The sequence below is a fragment of the Cebus imitator genome, unplaced genomic scaffold (genome assembly GCF_001604975.1).
Source record: "Cebus imitator isolate Cc_AM_T3 unplaced genomic scaffold, Cebus_imitator-1.0 Scaffold694, whole genome shotgun sequence".
Lineage (NCBI taxonomy): Eukaryota > Metazoa > Chordata > Mammalia > Primates > Cebidae > Cebus > Cebus imitator.
This window is the reverse complement of record NW_016108009.1, coordinates 181,317-200,419: the sequence shown is the minus strand read 5'-3', so window position 1 is coordinate 200,419 and position 19,103 is coordinate 181,317. Positions and strand designations below refer to the sequence as shown.

Below are 19,103 nucleotides of genomic sequence, written 5' to 3'. Positions count from 1 at the left end.
GCCTCTGTTTCTTTCTTGAGTAAGGAAAAAAATCCACATATTAACTTAGCGTTACTCTGCAGGAACAGCTCCATGCTGTGTGCACTCCAGGAACTGTGCTAGGTGCTTTATGTGTATTTTCTCATTACTCTTTATAACCTTGATTTGAAAGGTATCTCGTTTTACTCTTGAGAATTTTGACTCTCAGAGGTTAAAGACTTTGCTCAAAGAAGTACAGTTAAAATGTGTTGCAGGCAGGATTCCATATATAGTTGAAGGTCATAATTATATGACACTTAGGTGTAGTCCAGATTCATCTGTGACAAGTAATTTTAATATAACTGCATTTAATATCTTAAGAAGCAAATTAAAAGAAAAAAAGGATTGTCATTTTAGAAATTCACCTAATAGCTATCTGCCAGTTAATTGGCATTGAATGTGATTATATTCTTAAAGGATGATAATCCCTTGTATGTGGACTTTTGTTAGTTATTGTTCCGCTACTATTGCTTTTAATAAAAAGTCCTAGTGAATAGTTGCTTATCCAAGTTCCAGCTGTTTTTCCTGAACATTATAATGCCAGGCTGGTCCTGGAATCATCATGGCAGGTAAGTTTGACTCTCAGAAACTCAAAGGTGCATAAGCTGACTGCATGTGAGAAACATCAGAAAATGCGTTGTTTTTGCTAATGAAATGTCTATCAGGTATCTTGCATTTAGTTATTCTCTCTGGTTTATTTTTATCATAATTTTTAAATTTAATTTGCACACTTGCAGAAAATAACAGATTCTGTGCACCTCGTTTTTATCTATTCTCATTTCTTTCTGCCTCTCTCTCTTCATTCTATCCATCTTTCTGCCCATAGATCCATCATTCCAGTCTAAAACCATGTACTGGATATCTCTAATAGCATACTAATTATGAAAACAGGATTTGAAACCTAATACATCATAGGCTTCTAGTATTTTCCATTTATTTGTAACTCACAATAATTCATCCACTCAGCCCTTACTATTGGACTGCCCTCTCAGTGCCAGGGTACTGGGAATAGAAAAATGACCTCCTCAGACAAGACCTTTGTATTTATAGAACTTATATTCCAGTGTCAGCCAATAGATTTGTTAAATTATTTAACCTCTCAGTTTACTTTCTTATCTGTGAAATGAAAATAATAATACCTGTGTCACAGATTTGTTAGGAGAGACAATGAATAAGAAAGTGCTGAGCCCAGAACTACCCTTTGATTAGTACCATACTTATACTGTGTGTCTGTTTGAGTATTGTACCTGTGTCTGTACTTGATACATAAGAAAGTAAGATTTTTTTTGCACATTCCCAAAAAAAAAAAAAAAAAAACCCATGGCAAATTTTACATCCTTGGGAATAAATAATGGATATTTTCTCCATTAAGGATGAATTATTTAAAGCAATTATTGTTTTGCATGTTGATTGATTTAATGACAAATCATACTCTGATTTTTTTTTTTCTCAGATTTGTCTGCTCTGAAATAATTAAACAGAGTACAATATTTACTTACTGGATAGACGATGTAAAGGAAAGGGGAAAAGAAGAGTCAAAAGATGACTCTTGAGGGCTCTGGTATGAGCAGCTGAATGTGCGATGGTGGCATTCACGACCTTAGAAGAACACATATGGGTGAAGATAATTTATTTCTCTTGAGTGCCCGGAAGACTTCTGATGGGTGATGCTCTATATGAAGCTGAATTTCGATTGTGTAATGCTCACACACAAAAGGAAATGAGATGTGTACCCAGACTTGAGAGTCATCAGCATATATACATTTTAATTAAAGCCATAGGAATAGATGAAATAACTCCCAGGTAAAGGATTAGAGGGTGAATCAGGAGGTCAGCAGTTCAAGACCAGCCTGGCCATTTCGGTGTCTACTAAAAACACAGAAATTAGCTGGGCATAGTGGCGGGTGCCTGTAATCCCAGCTACTCAGGAGGCTGAGGCATGAGAATCGCTTGAACCCAGAGGCAGAAGTTGGCAGTGAGCTGAGATTTCACCACTGCACTCCAGCCAGGGAGACAGAGTGAGACTACGTCTCAAAAAAAAAAAAAAAAAAATCACACTTTTCTGGAATGTTTAGGGAAAAGCATTAAAAACAAAAAAATAAGAAACAAGAGGCTGAAGTGTCCAGAACTGAACACAATAACATGTTATCAATTGGTTATATTTTTTACCATAGCATTGACTCCTTCTGCCTTTGTAAGTTGTGGGGCCTGGGATGATCCTAGGCACTTCAAGCTGGTTTTCTCCAGCCTCAAGCAGTTTTGCCTATTACCCCAGTATGCTGAACAAAAGTCATTTTCTGTGTGGTGAAAAAAATATTAAAAGTTTGAACTAGAGAAACAGAAAAACTAGGAAAATAGAGAACGATTAGTAATGCCAAATTGTATTGAAGGTGTGGTGATATGTCATTTGTGACCTTGTAGAGGACAGTATCAGTGGAATGGTATGTGTGAAAGTTACATATCAATGAAAGCTACATATCAAATAGCTTGAGGTAAGAATTTGGATACAGTGGATTTAACATATATTAATTAGGATTAAGAGGACCTGACTGTAAGTAAGTGTAGATTAGGCAGACTGACTATAGGTAAGTATAATTTAAAAAATAAAAAACAAAAAAACAAGGCATAGTTTAAACAAAATTGAAGGATTTATTTATCTCCCAGATTACAGTATTGGAGATATTCCAAGATGGTTGGATGCCAGGTTATTGGAAACTCAATCTTCCATCTAGTTGTTCCACCATCTGTTATTTCTGTTGCCAAAGTCATATCGTTGTACACGACAGCTACTGGAATTCCAATCATTTTTTTCCACATTCCACCCAGAAGGAAGGAAGGAGGGGCCAGCAAAGAAAGAACTATCTCAATGGAAAGATATTACCAAGGGGTGCACACACCATTTCCACTATGCCCCATTGGCAAGAATGTATGTTTTATTTTTGGTGGCTCAGATCTCTATTAAAGAAGAAAATAATGGATACCCGGTGACAACTCTGTCACGACAGGTTTTTTTTTCCAAGAAGTTTTATTGTGAAAAAGAAATGAAAAATATGCAAACAGCTGCATGAAAATGGAGAAAGAAGAAAAACTGGTTTTGAAGATCAAAGAGAGATGAGCATGCTTAAATATAAAGACTGGTCCATTAGTGGAAAAGTTAAAAATACAGAAAGGGAACACATTTGGAACTCTTTGCTTAGATATTTGTAAATAATGAAAAAATACATGCTATTAAATGTGGTACACTTATAGTTACTTTGACAAGTAGTTGAGTCATTCATATGATAGCAGGTGTTAAAATCATGTGCTGAGATTAATTGCAAGAATGGCAGCGTCAAGAACGTCTACATTCTCCGAGAAAAAGGTGTCTTTTTTGTGCACATCTACCTAAATCTTTTGATTTAGGTGATACAGAAAATTTTAAACATGAATAAATGTAGAAAGAGTAGTATAATGAAACGATATTTACCCAATTTTTTGCTTCAACAATTATCAGCTCATGGCCTAGGATGGGAAACAAACATTATGAGATCCTGTCTCTATCAAAACAAGCATACAAAAAATTAGCCAGGTGTGGTAGCACACGCCTGTAGTCCCAGCTACTCAGGAGGCTGAGTGGGAGGATTGCATGAACCCTGGAGTTCGAAGCTGCAGTGAGCCATGATTATGCCATTGCTCTCCAGCATGGGGGGCAGAGACCCTGTCTTAAAACAAAACAAAACAAAAAACTCATGACCAGCCTTGCTTCATGTGTACTCACACCCGTTTCTCTCACCTCTTACATTATTTTTAGGTGAATTTTAGACATTGTATAGTTTAGTTTTCACCTCTATAATTTAAGAACCAGCTTTTTGGGGATTTTTTGGGTTTTTTTGAGACAGAGTCTCCCTCTGTCATGCAGGCTGGAATGCGATGGCACAATCTCAGCTCACTGCAACCTCTGCCTCCTAGGATCAAGCGATTCTCCTGCCTCAGGTTCCTAAATAGCTGGGATTACAGGCATGTGCCACCATGCCCAGATAATTTTCGTACTTCAGTAGAGACAAGGTTTTGCCATGTTGGTCAGGCTAGTTTTGAACTCCTGACCTCAGGTGATCCACCCGCTTTGGCCTCACAAGCGCTGACATGAACCACCGCACCCACAAGAACTAGTTTTAAGAACATAACCACTGGCCATTTTCACAATTAAAAATAATTATGTAATGTCATCAAATATTCACTTGGTGTTCAAAATTCAATTATCTCAGCAAATGTTATAATGTTTCATTTCTTTAAGTTAGAATTAATTAAGATCTATCATTGAAATGTCTCTGGAGTTCTTGTCTCATGACATCAATCATCCTTGATAGACTTCTTGCTCTCTGTAGGACTATATCCTTCTACCTTAGAATATGTCATCTCTTTAAGAATCCCCATTTTCTTGTAGTGGAAAATAACATTTCAAAACATAATCAAGATTTAGAGATGCTCATTTTTACAGGTTTGTCTTTGTTTCTAGATAGATAGACAGAGAGAGAATATCTCAGGAGTTTACATAAATACTTACAATTGAAATCCAGGGCTGCAGAATTTTTATTTGATTTTTCTGTCTATATATTTCTTTTCTCTCAAACTGAGAGAAGTTGTGTGTGTGTGTGTGTGTGTGTGTGTGTGTGTGTGTGTGTGTGTGTGTAGTTACTTTATTTTTAAATACAAATTTTAAAACATATATGGTGGCATATGTTCATATTTTCCCCCTGTTGCTTCTTTCTCTTAATAGTACATCCTGGAGTTCACTAGCTTATTAGAATACAGAATAGTCCTTGTTTTTCTTAATAGCTGCCTACACCCCATTGTGGAGATATACTTGCCTATTTAGTCTCTGAAGTCTTTTGTGATTACAAATAGGCTTGCAATGAATAGGCTTATCTATACATTTTTTTTTCACATTTTTTCCCAATGTATGCTTGGGATGAATTTCTGAAAGTGAGATTATTAGATTAAAATTAAGTGTATATATAATTTTGCTGTTGGCCAGATTTCCTGACTTAGGTGTGTACTGCTTTATATTTCTATTAGCAAAGTATGAGAGAGTCTGTTTTTCCAAAATCTTGTCAATAGAATATGGAATCAGACTTTTGGATGTTTCAAATATTCTTAAATATTATTTAAATATTTTTACCAACATAATAGGTAAAAACAATTATATCTCAGTGTACCTTCTTATTCTGATTATGTTAAGCATCTTTTCATATGGTATGAGCCTTTTTCAGTGAACAACTTATTTCTCTAGCCAACTTTATAGAGGTTCTGTAATATTCTGAGAAATTGCTTATATGTTAGGTATATTAATATTACCAGAAAGGATCCCCATCCAAACCCAAAGAGAGGGTTGTTGGATCTCATATTTGCTCAGGATAGCTATATGGGGTCTTTTGTGGTCCATATAAATTTTAGGATAGCTTTTTTTATTTGTGTAAAGAATATCATTGGTATTTTGATAAGGATTATATTGAATCTGTAGATTGCTTTGGGTAGTATGGACATTTTAACAATATTGATTCTTCCAATCCATAAACATGAAATATCGTTTTAATTTTTTGTGTCCTCTTCAATTTCTTTCATCAACGTTTTGTAGTTTACATTGTAGAGCTTTTTCACTTCTTTAAGTTAGTTCCTAGGTATTTAATTTTATATGTGGCTATCGTAAATGAGATTATTTTCTTGAATTTTTCAGATTGTTCACTGTTGGCATATAAAAATACTACTATTTTTTTTTCTGAGACAGAGTCTAACTCGTCATCCCAGCTTCAGTTCAGTGCGTGATGTCAGCTTACTACAACCTCCACCTCGTAGGTTCAAGTGATTCTCCTGCCTCAGCCTCCCTACTAGCTGGGCCACCAGGCCCGGCTAATTTTTGTATTTTTAGCAGAGGTGGAGTTTCACTATGTTGGCTAGGCTGCTCTTGAACTCAGGTGATCCTTGGGTCTCGGCCTCCCACAGTGCTGGAATTACAGGTGTGAGCCACCATGTCCGGCCACTGATTTTTGTATGATGATTTTGTACCCTGCAACTTTACTGCATTTGTTTATCAGTTCTAATAGTCTTTTGGTGGAATAGTCAGTTTTTTCCAAATAGAAGAGTATATCATCTGCAAACAAAGATAATTTGATTTCTTCTTTTCCAATTTGAATGCCCTTTCTTTCTTTCTCTTGCTTGTATATTCTAGCTAGGACTTCCAGTATTATGTTGAATGATGCTATTGAAAGTGAGCATCCTTGACATGTTCCAGATCTTAAAGAAAAGGCATTTAGTTTTTTCCCCACTCAGTATGATACAAACTGTGCATCTGTTATATATGGTTTTATTGCATTGAGGTTTGTTCCCTCATACCCAATTTTTAAGGTTTTTGTTTTTTTTTTATCATGAAAGGATTTAGAATTTTTCCATATCCTTTTTTAGCACCAATTGAAATGATCATTCCATATTTGTCCTTCATTATGTTGATACAATTGATTGATTTGCACATGTTGAACCATCCCTGCATCCCTGGTATAAATCACACTTGGTCTTGATGAATGATCTTTTCAATGTGCTGTTGAATTCATCTGCTAATGTATTGAGGAGTTTTGCTCAATGTTCATCAGATACATTGGCCTGAAGTTTTTTTGTTTGTTTCTTTGTTGATGAGTCTTTATTTGTTTTTTGTATCAGGGTAATAATGGCTTCATAGAAAGACTGTGGAAGTATTCCCTCCTTTCTATTTTTTGGAATTGGTTGAGTAGGATTATTAGTCCCACTTTAAATGTTTGGCAAAAATCAGGAGTGTAGCTGTAGAGTCTGAAGCCTTTCTTTGCTGGGACACTTTTTATTATGACTTTCATATTATTATTTGTTATCGATCTGTTTAGGTTTTGGATTTCTTCATGGTTCAATCTTGGTAGGTTTTGTGTGTCTAGGAATTTATCAGTTTCTTCCAGGTTCCAATTCATTGTCATATAGCTGTTCATAGTAGAGTATCCTCTAAATGATTCTTTGAATTTCTGCAGTATCAGTTGTAATGTCTCATTTTCATCTCTGATTTTATTTATTTGGACCTTTCCTTTTTTTTCTTAGTTAGTCTGGCTAAAGATTTGTCAATTCGCTTTATCTTATCAAAACACAACTTTTTCTTTTGTTGATCTTTTGTGTTGTTTTATTCATTTCAATGTCATTTATTTCTGCTCATATCTTCATTATTTCTTTTTCTACTATTTTTGGTTTAGCTTGCCCTTGCCTTTCTAGTTCTTTGAGATGCATCATTAGATTGTTTATTTGAAGTCTTTCTGCTTTTTGGATGTAGGCACTAATACATATAAATTTCCCTCTAAGTACTGCTTTCACTGTACCCATAGATATAGATATACTGTTTCCATTTTTTTTGTTTTGTTTTGAGAAATTTTTCAATTTCCTTCCTAACATCTTCATTGACCCACCAGTCATTCAAGATCATATTGTTTAATTTCCATGTGTTTGTATAGTTTTCATAGTTCTCTAGTTGTTGATTTCTGGTTTTATTCCATTGTGGCAAGAGGAGATACTTGCTATAATTTCTATTTTAACACAAATTGTTAAGTCTTGTTTTGTTGCCTAACATATGGCCTGTCCTTGAGAATGATCCATGTTCTAATGAGAAGAATGTGTATCGTGCAACCATTGCATGATATGTTACATAGTCTGGCTGTGCCCCAACCAATATCTCATCTTGAATTGTAGTTCCCATAATCCCCACCTGTTGTGGAGGAATCTGGTGGGAGGTAATTGAGTCATGGGGGTGGTTACTTCTCTGTTGTTCTCATGATAGTGAGTTCTCACAAGAGCTGATGGATTTATAAGGTGCTTTTCCACCTTTTGCTCAGCACTTCTCCTTCATGTCATCATGTGAAGAAGGATGTGTTTACTTCCCCTTCCACCATGATTGTAAGTTTCCTGAGGCTTCTCCAGCCATGCATACCTGTGAGTCAATTTTCCTTTATAAATTACCCAGTCTCAGGCAGTTTTTTATAGCTGTGTGAGAACCAACTAATCAAAATGTTTTGCCAATATCTTAATAGATATTTGGTCTATAGCTGAGATTAAGTCTGACATTTCGTTGTTGATTTTCTGTATGAAGGATCTGTTCTGCATTGAAAGAAGGATGTTGATGTCTCCAGTTATTATTGTGTTGGAGTCTATCTCTTTAGTTCTTACAGTATTTGCTTTGTGTATCTGGGTGATCCAGTGTTGATTGCATGTATATTTACAATTGTTATATTCTCTTTCTAAATTGATACCTTTTGCCTTATATAATGACCTTCTTTGTCTCTTTTTATAGTTTTTGCCTTGAAATACATTTTATCTGATGTAAATACAGCTACTCCTGGTCTTTTTTTGTTTACACTGACATGAAATATCTTTTTACATACCTTTTTTTCAGTCTATGTATGTCTTTATAGGGGAAGTGTTTTTCTTGTAGGCAAGAGATCATTAAGTCTTATGTTTCAGGCCGGGCGCGGTGGCTCAAGCCTGTAATCCCAGCACTTTGGGAGGCCGAGGGGGGTGGATCACGAGGTCAAGAGATCGAGACCATCCTGGTCAATATGGTGAAACCCCGTCTCTACTAAAACTACAAAAAATTAGCTGGGCATGGTGGTGCGTGCCTGTAATCCCAGCTACTCAGGAGGCTGAGGCAGGAGAATTGCCTGAACCCAGGAGGCGGAGGTTGCGGTGAGCCGAGATCGCGCCATTGCACTCCAGCCTGGGTAACATGAGTGAAACTCTGTCTCAAAAAAAAAAAAAAAAAAAAAAAAAGTCATGTTTCTAATCCATTTGGTATTCTGTGTATTTTGATTGGAGGGTTTAATCCATTTACATTCAATGTTATTCATAAGTAAGGACTTACTCCTGACATTTTGTTGTTTGTTTGCTGGTTCTTTCATGGTCTTCTCTTCCTTCCTTCCTTCTTTACTTCCTTGGCATATTCCTTTTAGTTAAGGTGATTTTCTTTGGTGATATAATTTAATATCTTCCTTTTTATTTCTTGTGTGTCTGTTGTATGTTTTTTGATTTGAGATTAACATAAGGCTTGCAAAATATCTTATAACTCATTTTATTAAATGATGACAACATAACATGGATTGCATAAACAAGCAAGTAAAGAGAAACTAACAAAAACTCTACACTTTATCCTCCACTTTTTAACTTTTTGTTGTTTGTATTTATATCTTATTGTACTGTCCATGTTCTGGAAACTTGAAAAGTTGTAGTTATTATTTTTGATCAGTTTATCTTTCAGTCTTTCTGCTGAAAATACAAGTAATTTACACACCACTATTACAGTGTTATAATATATTGTGTTTTTCTGTGTATTTACTGTTATCAATGAGTTTTGTACCTTCAGATGATTTCTTATTGCTTTAACATCCTTTTCTTTCAGATTGAAGAACTTTCTTCAGCATTTCTTATAGGCAGATCTGGTATTGATGAAATCCTTCAGACTTGTCTTTCTGGGAAAGACTTTATGTCTCCTTTGTGTTTAAAGAATATTTTCAATGGGTTGAAAATACAAAAATATAAGGATACAAGTATTATTCCTATTCTGTGACACAAGTATTTTTCCTTCAGCACTTTGATATCATGACACTCTCTCCTCGCCCTTAAGGCTTCCACTGAGAAGTCTGCTGCCAGATGTATTAGCGCTCCCTTGTATGTTGTTTCTTTTCCCTTACTGCTTTTCAGATCCTTTTTATATTCTTGATTTTTGGGAGTCTTATTATTAAATGTCTTAAAGGAGCCTTATTTTGATTAATCTGCTTAGTGTTCTATTACCATCTTGTATTCAAATATTGATATCTTTCTCTAGTATTGAGAAGTTCTCTGTTACTATCCTGTTGAATAAACTTTCTACCCCTGTCATTCAACCTCCTCTTTAAGTCCAGTAACTCCTAGATTTGCCCTTTTGGTGCTATTTTCTATATTTTGCAGGTATGCTTCATTTTTTAAAACTGTGTTTTCTTTGGTCTTCTCTGACTGCATACTTTCAAATAGCCAGTTTTCAAGCTCGCTAATTCTTCTGCTGGATTATTTACTCTGTTAAGATACTGATACGTCCTTCATTATGTCAGTTGCATTTTTCAACTCTAGAATTTTTGCTTGCTTCTTTTTAATTAGTTCAACCTGTTTGTTAAATTCTTGTTAGGATTATGAATTTCTTCTTTGTGTTATCTTGAATTTTGTTGAGTTTCTTTAAAACAGCTATATTGAATTATCCATCTGAACAATCCTATATCTCTGGCTGTCCATAATTGGTGTTTGATTCCTTATTTTGTTTAGTGAGGACATGTTTTCCAAGATGGTCTTGATGCGATGTTCGTCAGTGTCTGGGCATTGAAGAGTTTGGTATTTATTGTATTCTTTGCAATCTGGTCTTGTGTGTACCCATCTTTCTTAGAAGGCTTTCCAGGTATTCAGACTTGGACTTTGTTATTTTTTGTTTTCGTTTTTGCTTTTTTAGAGACAGGGTCTCGTTATGTTGCCCAGGCTGGTCTCAAGCAGTCGTCCCACTTTGGATTCCCAAAGTGCTGGGATTATAGGCATGAGCCACCACGTTTTCCTGAGACTTGGATTTTGTGATCAAAGTTTTTGGTCACTGCAGTCATATCTACTCAGGGGGCACCCCAAGACCAGTAATGCTGTGCTCCTGTAGGCTTGTAAAGGTGTTGCGTTGTTGGTACTGCTTGAGATTTTGAAGAACTCTCTGGATTACCAGGCAGAGACTCTTGTTCTCTTCCTTCACTTTCTCCCAAACTGAGTCTCTCTCTCTCTCTGCTGAGCTGCCTGAAGCTGGGGGAGGAATAACACAAGCATCCCTCTGGCCACCACAACCGAGACTGCAATGGGTCAGACCTGAAGCCAACACAATATGGGGTCTTGCCCAAGGCTTGTGGCTTGTGGTAATCACTGCCTGGCTACCACCTATGCTAGCTGGAAGCCCTGTAGCCCTATAATCAGAAGGTGGCAAAGCTTGCCTTTCTTTTGTCCTCCCTTCAGGGTGGTTATTTCCCCACTTACTTTGGGCAAGTCCACAGATGCTGTTCAGGAGCCAGGGTCTAGAGTCCAAAACTTCAGGACTCTACCTGTTTCCCTATGCCACTGCAGCTGACCTGGCACCGCAACCACAGACAAAGACTATCCCTCTTTTCCCTCCCCTTCCCATAGCAAAGAAGTCTCTCCCTGTGGCCACCAGCACTCCAGGCCAATGTTGAGTACCACCTGGTTACTGCACACATTCACTCAAGGCCCACATCCTCTTCAGTCAGATTTTGGTGAATGCTGCCAGGCATGAAACTCTCTCCTCAGGACAGTAGGCACCCCTTTGGCCCATGGAAGGTCCAGAAATGCTGACCAAGATCCAAGACCTAGAACTGGGGACCTAAGAGCCCACTTGGGGCTCTCTCCCACTGTGGCCAAGCTGGTACCTGGGGCTGCAAGACAACGTCCTCTTTACTCTTCCTTCTCTTATTTTCTCTAACATAATCCCTTTCTGTAACAAGCACAGCTGGAAACGTTCTGCGTTATACCAGATGCCAGCATATCTCTGAATCTCACTCAAGGCTCAGAGCATGTACTACCTGGGTGTCACTGCCGATAATTCAGGGCCCAAGTGCTCTTTAGTTGGCAGGTAATTAATGCTGCCAGGACTGAAGCCTTCTGTTTAAGGAGCTAGGTTCCCTTCAGGCCCAAGGTATGTCTAGAAATGTCATTTGGGAGCTACTGCCTGGAATGGGGCACCTCAGGACTTTGCCTGGCCCTATCATGCCATGGTTGAGCTGGGATCCAAGTTGCAAAGCAAAGTCCTCTTTATTCTTCCTTCCCCTTAAGCAGAAGGGAGGAGTCTCTCTGGGAGCTGGGAGCTGCACTGCCTGAGGTTAGGGGAGGGGTGACTCAAGCACTCCCTGGGCCATCCTGGCTGGTCTTCGATTGCAGCATAGCACCAGGACTTCCCCAGGAATTGCAGTCTTTATGGCCCAGACTTCCTTTCAAGTTTATTTAGAACCCCAGAGCACTTTAGCTGACAGTGGCAAGGCTTGCTAGAACTCAGGTTCTGACTGCTGGAATAGGCAGTTCTCTGGCTAGAACTTAACTAAGTGCTCCCTCTGTGGGCACCGGCCGAGTTCTGCCAGTGTTGATTACCAGGCAGCGCTGATTGCAGTGCAGTTTCACAGCCACTGAGCTCGGCTAGAACTTGTCTAAGTGCTCCCTCTCTGGGCACCGGCTGAGTTCTGCCAGTGTTGATTACCAGGCAGCGCTGATTGCAGTGCAGTTTCACAGCCACTGAGCTCGGCTAGAACTTGTCTAAGTGCTCCCTCTGTGGGCACCGGCTGAGTTCTGCCAGTGTTGATTACCAGGCAGCGCTGATTGCAGTGCAGTCTCACAGTGACTGAGCTCGGCTAGAACTTGTCTAAGTGCTCCCTCTGTGGGCACCGGCCGAGTTCTGCCAGTGTTGATTACCAGGCAGCGCTGATTGCAGTGCAGTCTTACAGTGACTGATCTCTCCATTTCCCAAGTGCACAGACTCCAGCATGCAGCCACTGCCGAAAGATGGGAGAGGGTTTGTGCTGGAAATGCAAGACCGTCTTTCCTACCTCCTAGTGCCCCTTTCATTGGCATAAAGTTGAAAAGAGATGCTGTAATTGCTTACCTGGTCTTTGGTTTTTATGAAAGTGTTTTTTGTGTGGGTGAATGGTTGTTCAATTTGGTGTTCTTGCAAAAAGTATTATCAGTGGAAGTTTCTATGTGGTCATCTTGCTTCATCTCCTCTGTGGAAAAACACTTTTTAAAAATGTTTTTTATGCAATAAAAAAAATAAAGCTAAAGTGTCTAAATTAGTATCAAAGTAGATCCATGCAGTAACATGGATTCAACACAAAAACATATGCTGAGAGAAAAATAGAAACACATGTTATTACTCCTAGAAAACTGATTGTTTCTTGAAATTAGTGATTGCAAGACTAGAAGTTGGCATTGAGAGGAGAAAATTGACTGCAGAGGGGCATGAGAGATCTTTTTGGCATTATGAATACGTTTGACATCATAGTTACGGTAGTGGTTGCCAAACTATGCATTTGTCAAAACTCGTTGAATGTGTACTTGGGATTAGTTAATTTCTATTTTGTTTTTACTCAGCATGTCTATGTGATAATCAAAACAATGATGGTGATCCTAAAATAACTTCAATGATATGTTTAACATTATATAGGAAGTTCACAGTAACATAGTAAACCTATATCTAGATTCCTGACACTTATTCTGAAGATCTGCATTATACAGGATGAAGCCATTCTAAGAAAATTGTTACAAAGGTCTTTGAAGGCAAGAACTCTGCCTGTCTTGTTTATTGCTGTGTCCTCAGAATTAGAATGATCTGTGACTCAAATAATTATGCTGATATCATTACTGAACGATTTAATTGAAGAAAAAAATAATGAATATCATGTGATAAATTGTAACTCTCAACTAATCATAAAAATGCCCTGTAAGTCAAATGAAAGTACTGCAGGATAGCTGCCAAACTGGAAAGCTTGGTGTGTACTTACTTTTAAATTATTGAAGTAATATGTTTAATATAGCTTTCTTCAATCCTCAGCTATTACTTCAGGAGTAGTACCTTTACATTTAAATCAGTGGGGCCAATTATTAAAATAAAATTATATAGTAAATGTGTTATTAGTATTTCCAAAATATTTTAGGCTTTTTCTAATGTCTTGAGTTTACATTTTCAAATTATCATTTAGATTCATCACTTTAAATTTTGAAGTACTTCACCTGAACACATATAAAACTTTTTATTTGGCATGCAATGAATATTCTATTTAAACATAAATGTACACTACATTCCTTACTTTGAAGTCAATTTGTATAGTTTTGACCCCTATTATTTAATATAAAATAGCTGTCGTTACAGTATTTTGAAAGAAACTAGCATTTATTGAGACCTTCCATTCAGCAGGACACCCAGTAGCCTTGAAGATTGTGGTGGGGTAGGGGATGTGGGACAGTGGAGAATGAATCTTGACAAAGTGAAGCAGGAGTTTGCACCATTGAAGAAATCGTATATTTTTAGACTAATTGTTCATGTTTGCTTTCTTTTGAATTCCTTATCACGTTAAAAAATATAGCAAGGTGGTTTTGGTCTTTCAGTATTTATAAAACATAATATAGGTTTTTAAAAGAAAACCTATATTTCCTTTCTAACACAGGTAGGGTAATGACATAGGTTTTTAAGAAATATTGAATACTCCATCTGAAAGAAAAATTGAGTCTCAAGTAAGCAGTTTTTTTGCAGGAAGCTAGTACGTGACCAAGTGGCCCATGGCAAGTTGAAATGTAGCTTGTTCTGAAAATCTTTTCTGCTCATTTTGCTCATCATTTCATGTAATCTTGCATATACTTAATATTCATATGAAGAGAAATTAAGAGTTCAAATATTTCATTTCTTCAATTTTATCTTGCCTATAAAAATGATTAAAAATCTCTGAATGGTAATAATAATTTTAAATAGTGGTCAGTTAAATGAAATTATTCTTTTATTCTCATCTCTAAGCACCTTTCGCACCCCAAAATATACTGGTCAGTTCAGTAATAACAGACAAAATAGTTGTAATCATAAACATAATTTGGCACTAAACTGGAATTCATAAACAAATTGAGTCAGTTTAAACCTGTCTCTGCATAAGGTTTATTTTCCACAAAGGAATCAAAGTGATATATTTAATATAAAATGGGTGGTATATTTAATATATCACCAGCCCTTTCCCTCGACCCTTGCAAGCTTTCAATGTTTTCTCATTGCACTTAGAATAAACTTCAAACTGCTGACCAAGGGTAAGGCCCTCTAAGAATCTGGTCCCAGCCTGCCTGTTCAACGTCATCTCAAATTAATCTTCTCTTCTCTCACTTTAGTCCATTCCCTGGTTTTCTGCAATAGAAGCCAAACCGTCTCATGCTTTGCCATTTGCCCTTCTATTTGTTTGAAACACTCTTCCCCTATTTATGCATGACAACACCTACATATAGCAATATATATATGTAAAATTGTTTTTTATAACTTACTGCTTGATTTTTGCCTGCTACAATAATAATACATAACCTTTATGTTGCACTTAATAGCAATAAGGCATTAAGTACAAGAACTATAAATCAATGTGAACATGTTGATTTTAAATTATATTTATTAGTTATTTATTAGAATTTAATTCTAACAACAACCTGCAGATTGTACTGTTCCTATCCTCATATTTCAGGTGAGGATGCTGAGCACAGAGAAATTAAGAGAAGTTAAGTAATTGACCTAAGAACTCAAAGTGAGCAATTGGCAGATCCAGAATTTCAATGCAAGTGGTCTGGTTTCAGAGCCTTTGTTCTTAACTGGGCCTCTAAATGGTATCTTTGTATTATATAGAATGTTTCTCTGATTACACATGATATGACGGATATGTGTATTCAGAAGTTATATTTGTATGCTCGGGCTGCCATAACAAAATATCACAGACTGGATGATGTAAACACTAGAAATTTACTTTCTCACAGTTCTGGAAGATGGAAGTCCAACATCAAGGTGCCCAAAGTTTGATTTCTTCTGAGTCCTCTCATTTTGGCCGACAGATGGCTGCCTTCTTTCTGTGTCCTCATACAGCCTGGTCTCTGTGTGCATTTACTCCTGGTATCTCTTCTTTTCCTTATGAGGACAGCAGTCCTATTGGGTTAGGGTATAGCCCTATTGACCTCATTTAACCTTAATTATTTTTTGAGGCTCTATCTCCAAATACAGTCATCTTGGTGGTTAGCTTTTCAACATTGAAATTTTTGGGGGAACACACAATTCAGTCCATAATAGAAGTATTATTTAATGGTAACCTACACAGATACACATAATGTTTAAATTTCTTTCTTACAAAATTCTATTATCCTCTTTCAAATATCCTCTTAAAATACTTCAACATGGGCCAGGCATAGTGGCTCATGCCTTTAATCCTAGCACTTTGGGAGGCTGAGGAGGGCAGATCACAGGTCAGGTGTTCCAGACAAAGTCTGACCAACATAGCGAAGTCTGTCTCTACTGAAAAATACAAAAATTAGCCAGGCATGGCAGCACGCACCTGTAGCCTTAGCTCCTCGGGAGGCTGAGGCAGGAAAATTGCTTGAACCCAGGAGGCAGAGGTTGCAATGAGCCGAGATCATACCACTGCACTATAGCACTCCAGCCTGGCTGACAGAGAGAGACTCCATCTCAAAAAAAAAAAAAAATCAACATGAAAATTTAAAACAAAAACATGAAATTAATGTGTGTGGAATAGGGCTCATTATTCAATTATGTTGTAAGGACAATAGGAGTATGATTCTGTCTCTCCTGTCTCTTTTCTAATGTGATCTATTTACACAAACTAAGCAAAATATTTGCCATTTAAAGATTTTTGTTCAATGATTGTATATGCTAGTTAATATAGCAAAATGTTTCTTTGTAAATGCCACTAGAAAGCTTTAAATTTGTCTCTATATAATTTATTTTAAAGTTTACAATATTTGAGTATTGTTTCCAGTTTTTATGAGTAGTTTTATTAAAATAATTATATCACTGATGAAATAGCAATTTCAATGAAAATATATGTATTTTTTAATTTTGCTAATGTCATATTTTGGTTATCAGGAACACAGTAAATATATTCACTGCAAATTCCCTTCATAGATATTTTTATTTGGTAAGAAATAGAATCTTGAATCTGTTGTTCATGAAGCTAATTTACCAAACAAAATATATTTTATTCGGTAAATGTGGTATTCTTGATGCAGAGCCATATTTTAATCAATTTATATCTTTGCCATGGTCAGTGATAATTATCATGTTGGGCTCTTAAAGATCCCATAAAACTACCACATTTTAACCTCCTGAGTTAAAGAATATCTAGAAAATAACCATAGAGAATGACTGATGGAGACAAAATATACCACTGTGGCTAATAAAAAACTATTGTTGAATGAGGTTTTGATGTGTGACTGCAATAGTCTTTTAGAAAATCTCACTCCTTAATTCTTACACACAAAGTCGCAAAGAAGGAGGGGCAACCGCAAGCCTTCTCCACAAAGCAGCCTGTCAGAGAACAAGCAGGCAAATGAACCGTATAGCAAGGCGCACATGAAAGAGAAAGAGAATAGCTTCGAAGTCAGCAACTTCTTTTAACCTAATTCTAAACGATGAGTAATTCCTCCTCCCTGAGGAAACGTCAGTGAGGGATGAGGAAAGAAACTGGGAGACATTATTTCTGATTGTGATGTTTTCTATGTCTTGATAAACCATATAGAATAATTGAATTGAAAACATTAGCAAAATGTTTGCTCCAATACCTGTGGTCATCGGAAAATGAAAATCTTCAGTGGGATAAATAAGCAGTGTTACTTAAGCAGAAAAAATATTGGCATAGAAGTCACATCTACTGCTGGAAATTTCTCAGTTATCCACATAGTTTTTACATTTTTAATGGGCAAACCAAGTCGCCAATAGATTTTGGCTGGATTCTAGAACCAAAAATGAGTATATCCTGTTAGTAATCAGGGACAAAGGTTAAGTGTTGATATTGACTGAGAAGTTATCTGTTAAATTGTTTTTCCTGTTTCACAGTTCAATAATGCCGTTGTTTGTAAAAGAAATGGAGTTATATATAGTCAAATAAGATGGCAATTTTCTAGTCTACCTCTTACATTTTAGATTATTATAATTTTAGTCTCCAGAATGCACTATCAATCTCTGTACCTTTGCACAATGGTTGTAGAAATTTACACAAGGGGGCATTTCTTAAAAATCACTTATGAATCAAAATATCTTTTCATATGGAGAAATAGTCTTAGTAATCTCCTGCAGTAAAATATGTTTTGAGTTGCAATTATACCTTATTTGGAGTATCAATATACATTCATTGGCATTTTAATCTCTAGCCAGTTAACTTAGCCATCTACCACTAGATATGACCACCAGATTTAGCAAATAAAAATACAAGATTCCCAATGGAACTTAAATTTCTGATAAACAACAAAAATATTTTAGTATAAATATATCACATGCAATATTTGGGATACATTTATTCTAAAAGACATTAGTTGTATGATCAAGCCACTGTACCCAGCCTGGATTACAGAGTGAGATCCCAACAACAGCAACAAAAATGGTAGTTGTTTATCTAAAATTCAGATTTCATGGGCATTCTCTATTTTTTCTGGCAACCCTAACACTATGGCATGATATGATTCCTTATATCTATCCCAAAGATGTGCAACTGAATATACTAATTTATTTGATTATGAATTTGGTGAGTTTGTGATTGTAATTTTACTGGCAAGCTTACAGTGGGTTTAATTGTTTTTTGATTTATCTGCCTTGTAAGATAATGATTTTTGTTTTTACACTTTAAAAATAGGGCACAATTTCATGTCAACTTGAAATACTGTAGCTGAAAATAATGCCTTTTATGTTAAAGTGACAGGTTTCTCATTAGACGAACACAGTGGTCAACATTATTTTGTGAAAGTAATTTGTATTCCAGTGCAAAAAATTGTTTATCAGGGTCAGCTATGTTGGCTTTAAAATATCTTCATTTTAACTTAATGCAGTTATTTGAGTATGTACTAAATACTGTTTGGTTTTGGTATTTTACTGATTCTTAGATTGGTATGAAACTGATTCCTAGATTTTAGGGCAAAATGAAAAATTTAATTCTTTCTTCAGGAACCACTTTATTGAAGTATACATCCATAACTTTATATTTACATCTTATGATAATCTTGGAATCTAAAAAATTGAGACCCCAAAGCTGTTTACCTTTTATTTTTTTTTCAGTGTCCTATATAATGCAGGGTCAACATTTCAATTTACAGCCTGAGGATGTCTTCAGAGTGAATTAATAAAATTAAAAACTTTTCATTTTAAAAACACATATTGCTTTAGAGAAAACAAATGGTTTAGGAGTACACTTCCCCTAAAATTCATAAATTCTGTCCCACAGGATTCTTTGTTTTCTACTAAAGCATTAGGATGTGTTAAA

General features: G+C 36.3%; 1 protein-coding gene across 7 annotated transcripts in view; it reads left to right on the top strand.

The window, feature by feature from the left end:
* KCNT2 (potassium sodium-activated channel subfamily T member 2) overlaps window positions 1–19,103 on the top strand; it is a 408,182-nt gene that overhangs the window by 377,476 nt on the left and 11,603 nt on the right. The window lies entirely within an intron of this gene.